Source organism: Lucilia cuprina, chromosome 2, assembly GCF_022045245.1.
Source record: "Lucilia cuprina isolate Lc7/37 chromosome 2, ASM2204524v1, whole genome shotgun sequence".
NCBI classification, from domain to species: domain Eukaryota; kingdom Metazoa; phylum Arthropoda; class Insecta; order Diptera; family Calliphoridae; genus Lucilia; species Lucilia cuprina.
The window spans coordinates 12,888,854-12,904,874 of record NC_060950.1 but is presented as its reverse complement, the minus strand read 5'-3'; the positions used below and the strand labels follow the sequence as shown (position 1 = coordinate 12,904,874).

Below are 16,021 nucleotides of genomic sequence, written 5' to 3'. Positions count from 1 at the left end.
AGTCTATAGTCTAGTCTATAGTCTAGTCTATAGTCTAGTCTATAGTCTAGTCTATAGTCTAGTCTATAGTCTAGTCTATAGTCTAGTCTATAGTCTAATCTGTAGTCTGGTCTATAGTCTGGTCTATAGTCTGGTCTATAGTCTGGTCTATAGTCTGGTCTATAGTCTGGTCTATAGTCTAGTCTATAATCTAGTCTATAGTTTAGTCTTCAGTACAGTCTATAGTCTAGTCTTTAGTGTGGTCTTTAGTCTAGACTATAGTCTAGCCGAGTCCTTTCTAGTCTATAATCTAGTCTATAGTCTATAGTCAAGCCCATAGTCAAGCCTATCAATAGTTTAGTCTATTGTCTAGTCTACAGACAAGTCTATTGTCTAGTCTATAGTTTACTCTACAGTTATGTCTATTTTATACTGTAAAGGCTAACTTATATGATCCTTATAAAGTTCTAATTTGGATCAATAACAGTTCCCGTTTAGTTTTTTTACACATCGCTTATCGCTGTATAATTACCTAATTATAAACCCATTTTTCAAACTTTAACCTTATAGAGTACAAAATAGCAATTATTAATATTCCCTTCGAATGTAGGGGTTTTTTTTTGCAATAAGTAAAAAAATGCATTAAATAATTGCATAAAAACGTGACTTTATTTACGTACACAATGTGAACTTAAAGATGATGCAATAGATCTTTTTACTTGTCACCACCTCCTTCCGCATTTTAACCTCTACCCCTCCCCTTATACGAGAATTAACCGGAAATTTTTTTTGTTTCAGCTAACACTATTTTCAATGTGACTTAATTATTAAGTTGTATTGTTAATAGATGTATGTAAATACCACTGGTGACTGGACTGACTGACGGACTGATTGCAATAAGTATTTTTAAAACATTCTCCTTTTAGATAATGTATTCATTATTATTAATTTATTAATGTTTTATTGTGTGTGTTTGTATTTAGAAGTAGTATTAAGAAAAATTATAATGTTTATTGTTGTATTATATTATTATTACACAACCTTGTTTAAATGATAAGTAAAATAGAATTATAATTGAAATGAAAATATCGTTGGCAATTTCCTATTTGCTTATACCCTACCTGAATATAAATGTGTTAAATGAATCTTAATATAGGAACCGATTAAAGGAGATCAGGAAGTTAGGATTTTTAAATATATAAAATTAAAACGTGTTTTTTTCGGGCAAATAGATTCCGTTATGATGATTGATGAACGGCCCTAAGAAAACACAGATTCCTCGAAGAAGTTTCTTGACTTTCGTATTGTGTGAATCAAAGATGCCGAGCACTGCTTCTAAAGAAGTTTAGGATCTAAACCATGGTTTCGTTGTATAAATACCCAGCAATAATAAAACGATATACTTCCAAAAGAATAACATTCAGCACCACTTCAAAAGTAGCGCTGAGTGTTTTATTTACCTTCTGTGGAAGTAATGTTTATTGACTTCCAAAAGAAGCTAAAATAATCCAATTTTGTTTTTAAAATATTTAATTATATTAATATTATTCAAGTCAAATTAGTTGTATTCTAAAATAAATACAAAGATATCACTTCTTAACAACTTCCAAAAAAGAACATAAAAATTACTTCCTAAGAATGACTTCAGATGTAGTAAATTTGGATTCACATAAAAAGGACATCCCTTCCTGAGTAAAAATCATAACTTTTTCAGTTTTTTTCAGAATATTCATAGAGTAAATTCTACTTCTTTTTCGCTTCTTTAGAAGTTCTTTTTTCTTGCTGGGTAGGTAATATTTGCAACAATTTCTTTGTTAGATTCTTATCGTTCTATATATAATGCTATTAAAAGTTAAGTAATTGATATACAAAATCAAGCCCCTCATCAAAGCCATTAGTTCCTAAGCTTAAAAAATCCCCTTTTAAATACATTTTATTACTAATAAGCGGTACACAGAAAGAAAATTCGTATAACAACTTCTCAAATACGAATCAAGCCCATTTGATGATTGATTTAATCTTTAATATTCTAAAATCAATCTGAATTGTAACTCAAATCAATTATTTATTTTTGTTTAAATCAAAAAGAAAATTTTCAAAATAAGTACACTGTGAGATAAGTTTAAGCCCAAAATTGCTTGAATCAAGATATTTTGTACTTCAATAAATCCTAATTAATTTTACAACGACTTACTCAATAGTTTTGTTTAAGTGTAGATAATATTTTTAAACAATATATTGATAAGACAAACTAACTAATTGTTTGTCACAAAGAATTTATTGCATTTAAAAATAAAAATCAACAATATATTTGTATTAAATGAATGACATTCAACCTATGATAACTTAACGTGAAGTGCAGCGTACTATATATTATATAAATAAATATTTTTTTTATAAAATCGTTTTATTTGTATTCTTATTTCGTATTTAGTTATTAACTAATGTTAGCTAAAGTTTTTAACTAAATAATACAAATATAACAAATGTTGTGTCACGTTAAAATTCGCTTGTTATTCAAAACTCACGTGTGTCGCTCACATGTAATTGATAGGAACAAAAATTGTACAATAATATCGCGTAACTATTGTTTGTTTTTTTGCAGTAACAAATAATCTATTAACGAATATCGCAAAAAATTGATATAAAATTCCTCTTTATTTGATTGTTTATGAAGATTTTCTGAGGGGAAGTACTGAAAAAAGTGCTTTATCGCTTTTCGTTTTGACAAAAATTAGAACTTTTTAACTGTTTAGTCCCAGTATGGCTTCCATCCTAGGCCAATCGCTGATGTTGTACAACTGAAACTAACCTAACTTTAGTTGTAGGTTCAATTCCGGATAGTCTTTTGCTATTGCAGATCTTTAGGAAGACTTAATTGTTCTAAACTTCTAAGCTCCATTATCGCATGTAGTTTCGTCGTTTTTCATATTGTCATATTGTCATATTATAAATTTAGCTTATGTCTAAGGACTGTCATATTTCATAAGATAATTCCATCGTTAATTCTCCTGCACTACAAATCAAGCCGAAATTATATATCGTTCTTAAGTCGTAATTATGTTTTAGCTGTTGTTCGTGAAATGTGAAACCAGCCCTTTTTTAGGTCCTTATGTGAATTTTTATACTTATCCTAATGTGAGCTGTTATACTTATAGTCTCCAAAGCCCTGAATATTTTACTTTGTGGTTAATGTTGAGATCCTTAATCAGAACTTTAGGTCGGAATCGAACCCACCACCTCCGGTCTACAAGACTAAAACACTGAACGCTAATCTACCAAAATCCACAATTGTATTACTTTGCACAAATAGTTCAGACTAAGCCTTAATGGTAGTTTCGTATATAGCTTCAGTTTTAGCTTCAATCTGAAATCTTTATATAGTCCAACTTATGATTAATTTATAGGTCTTTATAATGTTTAATTTCGGTCTCAATCTTAGATCTTTATATAGTTTAGATTTATCTTTAATATTTAGTTTTTTCACTTCGAACTTATTATAGTCCAAGTTCAACTTTGGATTTAATATATAGTCTTAGTTTTAGCTTTAATTTTAGGTCTTTAGATCTTTATATAGTCCAAGTTTTAGCTTCATCCTTAAATCTTTATATAGTTCAACTTTAGCTTTAATATAAAGTCCTAGTTTTAGCTTTATATAGTTCCAGTTATAAGATTGATCTTAGTCCAGCTTTAGTTTCAATCGTAGATCTTTATAAAGTTTGACTCAGATCTTTGTATAGTCCCAGCTTAGACTACAATCTTATATATTTATTTTTGTTTCGATCATATGTACTACTCCCAATACTCTCAATTTTAGCTTCAATCTTAGATCTTTATATAGTTCTGACTATATGACTTCTTTGTAGATCGCTATGTTGTGCTTTAGGTGTGATTTTTAATTAAAATTTGAATTTTTGGTAAAAAAAATTTTTCTTTTAGTAAAAAATTAATTTTTTTTTCAAAAATATTTTGCAAAATTTTGGATTTCTCATTGAAATATGGAATTTTGTAGTGAAAAGTCAGATTTTTGTGGAAAAATAGGATTTTTAGTGAAAAATCAGAATTTTAGTGAAAAGTCGGGCTTTTAGTGAAAGTCGGACTTTTATTGAAAAGTCGGACTTTTAGTGAAAAGTCGGATTTTTAGTGAAAAATCGGAATTTTAGTGAAAAGTCGGACTTTCAGTAAAAAGTCGGACTTTTAGTGAAAATTAGGACTTTTAGTGAAAAGTCGGACTTTTAGTGAAAAGTAGGACTTTTAGTGAAAAGTATGACTTTTAGTGAAAAATCGAATATTTTGTAAAAATTTTGAATGTTTGAATAAAATATATAATTTTGCAGTGAAAAGTCGGACTTTTAGTGATGAGTAGGACATTTAGTAAAAAGTAGGACTTTTAGTGAAAACTCGGATATTTTGTAAAAATTTTAGATTTTTTAATGAAATATGGAATTTTGTAGTGAAAAGTCTGACTTTTAGGGAAAAAATAAGTTTTTTAGTAAAAATAGGATTTTCTATGAAAAGTCAGACTTTTTGTGAAAAGTCAGACTTTTACCCCCATATTCATAAAAAAAATTTTATTTTATAAACGATTTATAAATCAAATTTCGTATGGAAATTTTATTTTATAAACCTTTTATAAAATAAAATGCTGTTTATGAATAAGGGGGTTAGTAAATAGTTGGACTTTTAGTGAAAAGTCGACCTTTTAGTGAAAAGTCGGACTTTTAGTGAAAAGTCGGACTTTTAGTGAAAAGTCGGACTTTTAGTGAAAAGTCGGACTTTTAGTGAAAACCCGAATTTTTAATGAATACCCAGATTTTTTGAGAATATAGGATTTTTTTTTTTTGAAAAATTGGATCCAATTCAAAATCGGATTAAAAAGTGTGAACTACAATTTTTTGTTTCTAAATTAGATTTAAAGCAAAAACCGGATTCTAATTGTAAATCAGAAAATATCCGCAATTTTAACTTAATATTGAAAATTTTTGGAATAACGAGTGACTAGTTCGAGTTCAAATGGAACCATTTCGGATTCATGAACAGCAATCTTGAAATTAAATTCATTCTATGGTTGTCCATGTGCTTTTACACTGAAGGCAGACTTGGGTTCATTGTGTCAGGCGCATATCCACTGGGAGTAAAAAGGGAAATTACATCCCCCCCCCAAAAAAAAACCGACAATTTCTCAAACAAAATATAAAAATAAGCAAAAAGGAAAAAATGAAAATAAGTGAAAAAAGTCCCCCCCCCCCAAACCATCAAACTGGATTCTGCTTAGTGATAATAGTTAGGTAAGCAGGGATAGAGATAACTAAAAAGGGTAATAAAAACTATTTAAACAACTGTTTGCTAAAGCTCTCCCTGATCTAGTTTCGAGGGTAGCAAATACAAACAAAAATCATTGATCAAATGGCATTTCCAAAGATGAACATGACAATGAAAAATCTTTGGTCTCAATTTGTACCAGCTACTAGAACTAGTCGTGGAACTTTTGCAAAAGCTAATCCAAACTATAGATATTGATACAACTTCGATATAAATAATTGGTCATCACATATTTAGATGTTAAGAGGAATATCTAAGATTTCCAAAGAAACAAGAAAAAAAATCCCCATAGAAATGGCAAGTTTCTACTACTAAATTTATTATGCCAAATCAAAAAAAAAACTCATAAAAAGTACTTTTTAATTTAAAACGAAAATCAAAACAATTTCTTTAGATTTCCAAAGAATTTCGAGAGAGTTTTTTTGAATGCGTCATTTCTTTAAATTGTGGCCTCTTACAACAATTTCATGTTTACGTTTAAGTGGAGGAGAAATTTACAACAAAAACAGCGAAAAAAAAACAAAAACTAAAAACACTTTAGTAACAAAAACAGTTCATTAACCTTTTTTTTTATTTAAAAATAATAATAATATGAATGAATTTCTAAACAAACAACAAATTTTGCAATTTCATTTTTACAAAAACGTTACTCGATTTTTTGTCTTTTTACTTGCTTCTTTTTCTTAATTAATTTAAAGTTTTTTTTAAATATGTAATAATATTAATAATAATATAATAATAATAATTAATTACATTTAAATAGTGAAAATGAAATTGTTTAAAAAGAATAACCAACAACTAGATAGTAATTAGAATAACTAAAATTGGCTAATAAATGCAAAATATATTCTCATAATATTGATAATAAATATCACTTTTTAAAATATGGTCATTAGTAAACGTCATCAATAACATAATGATGATGATGATGGTCATCATTATCAATTGTCATATTATGTGTGACAATAATTGTCATTTATGTTTATTATGTATGCTTAAAGCGTTTTACAATAACAAACTATATTGTATACAAAAAATGTACTTTATATGACTTTATTTAGTTTAAATTGTTTAAGAAATAAAATTTAAAGAAAAAACAAAAAATAATAATGAAAAATATATCATAAGTTAAAGAAAAACGCGTGTGTAACACTTTCTCCTTTCTTAAAACAAAGAAACAGTCAAGAAGCACACACATTCTGAATGAATACATATGGAACTTCGACTTCTAACGCATACGACGAGACAACCGTTAAAATATTTAAATAAAAAAACAAAAAGTTTAAAATAACGACAAACGTAACACACACAACTACCGGTCGATCAGATGGTGTAATTGACAACAAAAAAAGTTCTTTAAACTTTTTTTTTGGCAGAAGAAAGAGAGTAAGAGAAGTTTGAAGAGAATGAAGGCCGGTAAATCAGGGATGGAATGAATTAGGGTTCTATAGTTGAAACGAAAAGTTGTATTTTTGCATTTAGTTAAAAGTCGACTTTCTTAGACTTTTTTTTTTGACTTTTTCCGACTTTTGACTATTTTTGGGGTTTTCCGAATATTTTAGAGTTTTTGACTTTTTTCCACTTTTTTAAAATTTTTGAATTTTTTTCTACTATTTTCGAGTTTTGATTTTTATTATTTTATAAATAGTCGACTTTTCGACTTTTTGCATTTAGTCGAAAAGTCGACTTTTTCAGAATTTCAGACTTTCTTTGATTTTTTGACTATTTTCGGCTTTTCCGACTTTTTGACTTTTCTCCACTTTTTTTAAATTTTTGAACTTTTTTCTACTATTTTCGAGTTTTGACTTTTTCCGACTTTTAGCATTTTATAAATAGTCGACTTTTCGACTTTTTCAGACTATTTTGGATTTTTTTCCTTTTCTACACTTTTTTAAAATTTTCGACTACATATTTTTGACTTTTTTTATACTATTTTCAAGTTTTTGACATTTTCCGACTTTTCGATTATTTCGACTATTACCAACTTTTCAACTTCTTGACTATTTTCGGGGTTTTCTGGGGTTTTATTTTAGAATTTTTGATTTTTTTCCATTTTTTTTAAATTTTTTACTATTTTTCTATCCGACTATTTTCGAGTTTTAGTAGTTTATAAATAGTCGACTTTTCCAACACTTCGACTTTTTTCAACTTTTTCCGAATTTTTTCGATGTTTTCAGACTTCTCGACTATTTTTGGGGTTTACCGACTATTTTAGAGTTTTTCCACTTTTTTAAAAATTTCGACTACATATTTTTGACTTTTTTTTTATACTATTTTCGAATTTTAGACTTTTTTCGACTTTTTGATTTTTTGCCGACTATTACCGACTTTTAAACTTTTTGACTATTTTCGGGGGTTTTCGGTGTTTTATTTTAGAGTTTTTGACTTTTTTCCACTTTTTTAAAATTTTCGACTATTTTTCTATTCGACTATTTTCTACTATTTTCGAGTTTCCGACATTTTACGACTTTTCAACTTTATTCGTCTTTTTTCGACTTATCGACTTTTCGACTTTTTTCATAGGCGATAGTCGAGAACAAAATAGTCGACTTTGACTTTTCGACTTTTATCGACAAAAAGTCGATTGTTCGATTATTCGAAAGTCGATTTATAGAACCCTAAAATGAAATGTTGTACAAAGAATTTTCTTTATGCAAACAATTTTCTTACGAAAATACTGTTATACACGAAAATTCCTAAAGAAAATACTGTTATACAAAAAAAAATTCTATAGAATATACTGTTATGTACTGTAATACACAAAATTGTCTATAGAAAATACCGTAATACACAAAATTTTCTATAGAAACTACTGTTATGCACAAAATTTTTTTGAAAAATACTGTTATTTTCCAAATTTTAGAATATACCGTTATACATAAAATGTTCAATAAATAATACTGTTATACACAAAGATTTCAATAGAAAACACTCTTTTACACACGATTTTCTACAGAATATATTGTTATACACAAACGTTTATATAGAAAATACTGTTAATAATGTTATAAACTCTTCTATAGAAATAACTATTATACACAAAATTTTCTATAGAAAACCCTGTTATACATCCAATTTTCAATAAAATGTTATACAAACAATTCTCTTTAGAATATATAGTAATACACAAAATTGTCTATAGAAAACACTGTTATACATCTAATTTTCTATAGAATATTCTGTTATACACAAAACTGTCTATAGAAAAGTCTGTTTTACAAACAATTTTCTATAGAATATACTGTTATACACAAAATGTTCTGTGGAAACTATTGTTACACCCAATTTTCTATATATACACAAAATTTTTTATAGAAAACACTGTTATACACTCAATTTTCTATAGAATATACTATTATACACAAAATTTCCTATGGAAATTAGTGGCATACACAAATGTTCTGTTGTACACAATATTGTCTATAGAGAAAACTGTTATACATAAAATTTTCTATAGAAAATACTGTTATAAACCAAATTTTCTATAGGAACTACTATTTTCATTGAAAAATAAAACTCTTATTTAACAAATTTTCTATAGAATATACTGTTATACATAAAATGTATAATAATACTATTATACACAAAGCTTTCTATAGAAAACACTGTTATACAACCGATTTTCTACAGAATATACTGTTATACACAAAATTTGCAATAAAAAATACTGTTATTTACAAAATTTTCTATAAAATATACTGTTATACATAAAATGTTTAATAAATAATACTGTTATACACGAAGCTTTCTATATAAAACACTGTTATACACCTGATTTTCTACAAAATGTACAATTGTACACAAAATTTTCTATAGAAATTACTGTTATACACAAAAATAAACAAATACTGTTATACCAAAAGTTTTCAATAAAAAATACTGTTATACACAAAATGTTCTATAAGAAATACTGTTGTACATCATTGTTTATTGATAAAAATGTTATAGGGTAAATGCACCTAATGTCGGCATCACCCAGTAGTCGGCATCTTTTACATAAAAATGTAAATAAATAAGAAAAGCTGTACAAATTTATTAAGGTTTGATCTATATTTCATAGAAAATATGGTCTTTTTGCTTTATGAAATGAGTAAATTTAAGTAGGATTACTAATTTCCTCTATATTTGACGTTTTTTAGTGACAGCTTTGCAGCATTTGTAGTACTGTCAGTTTTCTTAAAAAAAATTTAGTTTTAGTGCCACCTTAAACAAGTGAATATTTATATGAAATTAAATGATTTATTTGACAAAAATTGATTTAAATGAAAGAAAACAGTTGAAATATTCAATTTAAAGTGAAAAAGTTAGTTAAAAATATATTTTTTTGTAATTTTAATCGCTGCCGCCATTAGGAACACAATTTTTTATGAATTCTTATTGTCGGCATAGGGGTGCCGACTACTGGGTATTAAGTTCGATCATACGTATTCTATAGTCGGCACTCTAAAATTTATTATTTCTCTATAGAAAATTGGGTATATTACTATGAAAAATTTCTATATAACAATTTTCTCTTCAAAAATTTTATGTATAACAGTTATTTTTGTAAAAAAAATTTATGTATAACACTTCTCTATAAAAATTTATATATAACACTTCTCTATAAAAATTTATGTATATTACAATTTCCTCTATAGAAAATTGATTGTACAACATTTGTTTCTATAGAGAATTATGTGTATACAATTTTTTTCTATAGAAAATTTTATGTATAACAATTTTTGATACAAAAAATTATGTGTATATCAGTTTTCTCTATGAAAAATTGTGTGTATACCCTTTTTTTCTATAGAAAATTACTTCTATAATAGCTTTTTCTACAGAAGATTACAATTTTTTACTACAGAATATAATTTTCTATACAAAAAATATGTGTATAACAGTTTTTTCTATTAAAAATTTTGCATATTGAAATTTTTTCTAACAAAATTGCTTCTTAACTGTGTTTTTACAAAAAAATTATGAGTATAACATTTTTTTTCTTTAGAAAATTCCTAGTATGACAATTTTTCTATAGAAAAGTGTTCTTATTATAATATCCTCTATGAATCTTATGTTAAATTTTTTCCTATAGGAAATTGCATATTTTTATAAAAGATTTTCTTTAAAAAAAATAATATTGTACAGAAAATTGCATGTATAACTCTTTTTCTATAGAAAAAAATGTTATTATGTATACTTATTACAATTATAATTATGTTCATAACATATTTTTCTACAGAAAAAAACGATATTATTACAGTTATTTCTATAGAAACAATTTAATTAAATATTTTCTTTGGAAAATTGTGTATATATCACTTTTTTCTATAAATAAATATGCTTTTTTCAAACAAAAAATCTACTGCCGACTATAGGGACATTTTTTGTCGAACTTAGGAACACTGGTGCCGACTATTGGAAAATGTGGAGTTTTTAACAAAATTTACAAATTACTAAAAACTAGTTATTTGTTTTTCAAAAAAGGTAAATAGATCTAAAACTTAACTAAACACATAATTGAAATAACTAAAAATCATCGTAATAACATTTACCGACTCTTTAGGGGGATAGTTTGAAAAAGAGAAAAAAGTTAAACTGCCGACTATTGGTACATTTACCCTACATAAAATTTTCTATAGAATATACTATTATACACAAAATTTTATATAGAAAAACACTGTTATGCCTAAAATTTTCTATAGAAAATACTGTTATACATTAAATTTTCTATGGAAAATACTAGAAATTACTATTTCTATAGAAAAAACAGTTATACACAAAATTTTCTATATAAAATACTATTATACACAATATATTCTATAGAAAAAACAATATTTTCTATAGAAAATTGTGTTATACACAACATTTTTCCAGAATAATGTGTTATACACAAAATATAATTTAGAAAATAATGTTAACCACATAATTTTCTATTAATACTCCACATTTTTGTATTAAAGTCTAACTGCATAGAACTTCCCAACCCTGTTAACTGTAACTTAAAGTTTATTTTCAAAACACAACCAATATTTTCGTAAGTCCAGTATTAAGTAAGTTAACCGGTTCTTAAGCAATTAATTCTCCCTTTATGGAAGAAAATACACACAAACACATACATATACAAACTATACAAAACCACCAAAAAAAATCGTTTTTTTGGCTGTTACTTAAAAATTACGGAACTTTTTCTTTCTCTCAGATTTACTTAACAACCAGCTAACCGACTTCTACGTACAGAGAGTATATTTGTTTTTGCTTGTGTAGTTTTTTTTTTTTTTTTTTTTGTATTTGTTTGATAAACATAAAAACCGTTATTTGGCCCAATTCTATATTGAAAGCGCCAACAAAAACAAGAAGTGAAAAAAAAACAAATATTACGTTACTAATCTTCTGAAAACGAAAGAACTATCAAAAGTGTTACGAGAGTGAGTAAAAGGGACAGAGTGATAGAAAAAGAGAGAGAGAACATAATTATATGTCAGAATGAAAGAAGAAAGTTTCATAATTGTAACTAAAATTATGTTAAAGAAATTTTTCGTTAATTTCAATAAACATAAACAATGCCAGAACAACAATAAAGAAACAGATACAAAAACAAAATGTTCTTTAAAATATTGCCTAAGTGGATGGATGGATTTGTTTGGCGAAAGTATCTGAAATTACTACTTTATGAATATTAATAACCTCAGAGATAAATACACCTACAGATACACAACTTTAACTACATAGCAGGCTGTAGTTTTGGGTATTTGTTAAGAACTTTAAACTTGTTTGGATTTTGTATTATTTTAAAGATTACATAAGTTGTTCAGATATTTATGTTTGAAAGAGAAATAGAGTGGTTAAGCTGCAGTAAACTACCGCCACGGTTGTCTGTCATATATGTATGTATGTATGTATGTATGTATGTATGTATGTATGTATGTATGTATGTATGTATGTATTTGAACATACATTCATACCTATAGAAGTAGAAATTTTAAGTAACCAAATAAATAAACAGTTAACCGTACTTTAACCTACATTTTATTTCATTTTATTTTTATAAGTAGTGTATTTTTGTTGTTATTGTTTATGGCATTTTTATGGTAAATATTCTTAAAATAGTTAATTTATTTTATTTTGAGGTTATGACATATTTTTTACGTCATTTCCAGACAACAAAGCTAGTAGTTTGTCTCAAATAAATTTTATTTAATGTTTTTTTTTTTAAGTAGTTTTGTCTAAATTTAGTTTTTACAAGAAATTTTTACACATAACATTATAAAAATGTATTAATAGTTGTCTGAATATATATTTTGAATTTTTCAAGAATTTTGCTGACATCTTACTAAAGTATTTTTTTTATAAAGTCATGCAACGATTAGAAAGAGTATTTATATATTCCATATGAATTTTCCATAATTCATAAGGTTTGAAAAGACAGTTTATTATAATTCCCTACCAGCCCAAAATATTTAAATTTTCCAGATATATACCGATGTTTTTTGCCAGTTAAAACTTTATTTTTGCTGAAGATACAGGTCGATAGTTTTTTGTGTATCTGTACAATCTATAGACAAATTTTTGTATAACAGTATTTTCTAAAAAAATATTATGTAAAACAATATTTTCTATAGAAACTTTTGTGATTAACAGCTTTTTATAGAAAATATTGTGTTTAATAGTATATTGTAGAACTGAACTAGAACTAAGCTAGAACTGAACTAGAACTAGAACTGAACTAGAACTGAACTAGAACTGAACTAGAACTGAACTAGAACTGAACTAGAACTGAACTAGAACTGAACTAGAACTGAACTAGAACTGAACTAGAACTGAACTAGAACTGAACTAGAACTGAACTAGAACTGAACTAGAACTGAACTAGAACTGAACTAGAACTGAACTAGAACTGAACTAGAACTGAACTAGAACTGAACTAGAACTGAACTAGAACTGAACTAGAACTGAACTAGAACTGAACTAGAACTGAACTAGAACTGAACTAGAACTGAACTAGAACTGAACTAGAACTGAACTAGAACTGAACTAGAACTGAACTAGAACTGAACTAGAACTGAACTAGAACTGAACTAGAACTGAACTAGAACTGAACTAGAACTGAACTAGAACTGAACTAGAACTGAACTAGAACTGAACTAGAACTGAACTAGAACTGAACTAGAACTAAACTAGAACTGAACTAGAACTGAACTAGAACTGAACTAGAACTAAACTAGAACTGAACTAGAACTGAACTAGAACTGAACTATAACTAAACTAGAACTGAACTAGAACTAAACTAGAACTGAACTAGAACTGAACTAGAAATGAACTAGAACTGAACTAAAGCTGGACTAGAACTAGAATTGAATCAGAACCAGAACTGAACCAGAACTGAACTAGAACTGAACTAGAACTGAACTAGAACTGAACTAGAACTGAACTAGAACTGAACTAGAACTGAACTAGAACTGAACTAGAACTGAACTAGAACTGAACTAGAACTGAACTAGAACTGAACTAGAACTGAACTAGAACTGAACTAGAACTGAACTAGAACTGAACTAGAACTGAACTAGAACTGAACTAGAACTGAACTAGAACTGAACTAGAACTGAACTAGAACTGAACTAGAACTGAACTAGAACTGAACTAGAACTGAACTAGAACTGAACTAGAACTGAACTAGAACTGAACTAGAACTGAACTAGAACTGAACTAGAACTGAACTAGAACTGAACTAGAACTGAACTAGAACTGAACTAGAACTGAACTAGAACTGAACTAGAACTGAACTAGAACTGAACTAGAACTGAACTAGAACTGAACTAGAACTGAACTAGAACTGAACTAGAACTGAACTAGAACTGAACTAGAACTGAACTAGAACTGAACTAGAACTGAACTAGAACTGAACTAGAACTGAACTAGAACTGAACTAGAACTGAACTAGAACTGAACTAGAACTGAACTAGAACTGAACTAGAACTGAACTAGAACTGAACTAGAACTGAACTAGAACTCAACTAGAACTGAACTAGAACTGAACTAGAACTGAACTAGAACTGAACTAGAACTGAACTAGAACTGAACTAGAACTGAACTAGAACTGAACTAGAACTGAACTAGAACTGAACTAGAATTGAACTAGAACTGAACTAGAACTAATCTAGAACTGAACTAAAGCTGGACTAGAACTAGAATTGAATCAGAACTAACTAAAGCTAAATTGGAATAGATCTGGTCTAGATTTTACAATTTTTATTTAATAATCAGTTTATAAAACAAAATTTGTGTGAAATTGTTGTTGTTTGTGTATTAGGGTGTAAAATTCTTAAAGCAATTTAAAATATTTGTTTTACTTATTCCATTTAGTTTTTTGTTTATAAAAAATAAACAAATTAGTATTTTGTTAAAATTAGTAAATACTTATATACAATACAAATAATAATTTAATAATATTTAGTGATAATAAGTTCATTAACATTTATAAAAGGCTTTATAAATTTGATTTGATTTTCGTTCTGTTCACATAGAAACAAATTCCAGGTGAATGATGAACACACTTGTGTTGCGACTATCTATATCATTATATTATTTTATAAAGAACTAAGAAATCAAAACTAAATATTAAAAACTATTATTCTGTTTGATTTTCCTCAAAAAAAAAAAAAAAAACGAATTTTATTTAAAAATTATTTCAATTATGGAAATTTATGACCCCAATATGAGGTCCATTTCAGAAAATAACTTTAATGGATCTCTAACAGAGACTCTAGCTTTGTTTTATCGCCAAAGATGAAAGAAATCAATAAATTTTTGAGATTGCATCTAAGTTCTTGTAGTTTATGAATAAGATCAGTTTTTAATCCAAAATGTTTATTGGGATTTGGTATAGATATGCATGTGCATTTTTCCTCTGTATACAAATATGTGGTGTAATAATGTAGGTGTGTTTATGTTTGTGTGTAAATATAAAATCATACATGGACATTCTTAAAAATAAGATTATAAACATACATGCATGTACATTTGTATGTGAATATGGTATAAAAATATTATTCTCTAAAAGTGCACAGACCTTTTGCCACAATATAACAAAAACAACAGCAGCAACAATAACAAGACCAAACACATTGATATCATAATCAACAACAACAAAGCAACACATTGAAAGTGACCTTGTACTGTGCCATTGCCATTATTGCGCCATGCCACCACATCTTTAACTGTATTCCCTCATTAATACAAACAAACCGAATCCAAATGAACTCAACCAAAAGCAGACAAAGTGAATAGGCATAGGGTACTCTCGATTTTGGTGTGTATTCGTGTGCCAGTTAAGTATGTATCTCAAAAGTTTTTTAATAACAACGTAAAAATGAAACAAAAAGAGGTCAATATTTTTGTTATTAACCAAAAAGAATTTATCCTATAGCCTATTTCTCGAGTTGAAAGAATTCCAGAACATGATTAAAAATTTCAGTTTTAAACTAATTGAATCATATTAAAAATTTTGAACAATTGATAGTTTTGCCACAATATGCATTTTAACTTTTGTTACAGTGTCTGTCAAAACATGTTAAAATCTTTTCAGTGATTTGATCAATCTGTTGAAACTGTAATAGACGGGACTATAGACAAAACTATAGACTAGACTATAGACTAGATTATAGACTAGACTATAGACTAGACTATAGACTAGACTATAGACTAGACTATAGACTAGACTATAGACCAGACTATAGACTAG

The 16,021-nt window shown here is 27.2% G+C and overlaps 1 protein-coding gene across 1 annotated transcript in view; it reads right to left on the bottom strand.

Annotated features, from left to right (window-relative positions):
* Nucleotides 1-16,021, bottom strand: part of LOC111685780 (carbohydrate sulfotransferase 11) — a 53,189-nt gene that overhangs the window by 28,224 nt on the left and 8,944 nt on the right. The gene's annotated exons all lie outside the window — the stretch shown is intronic.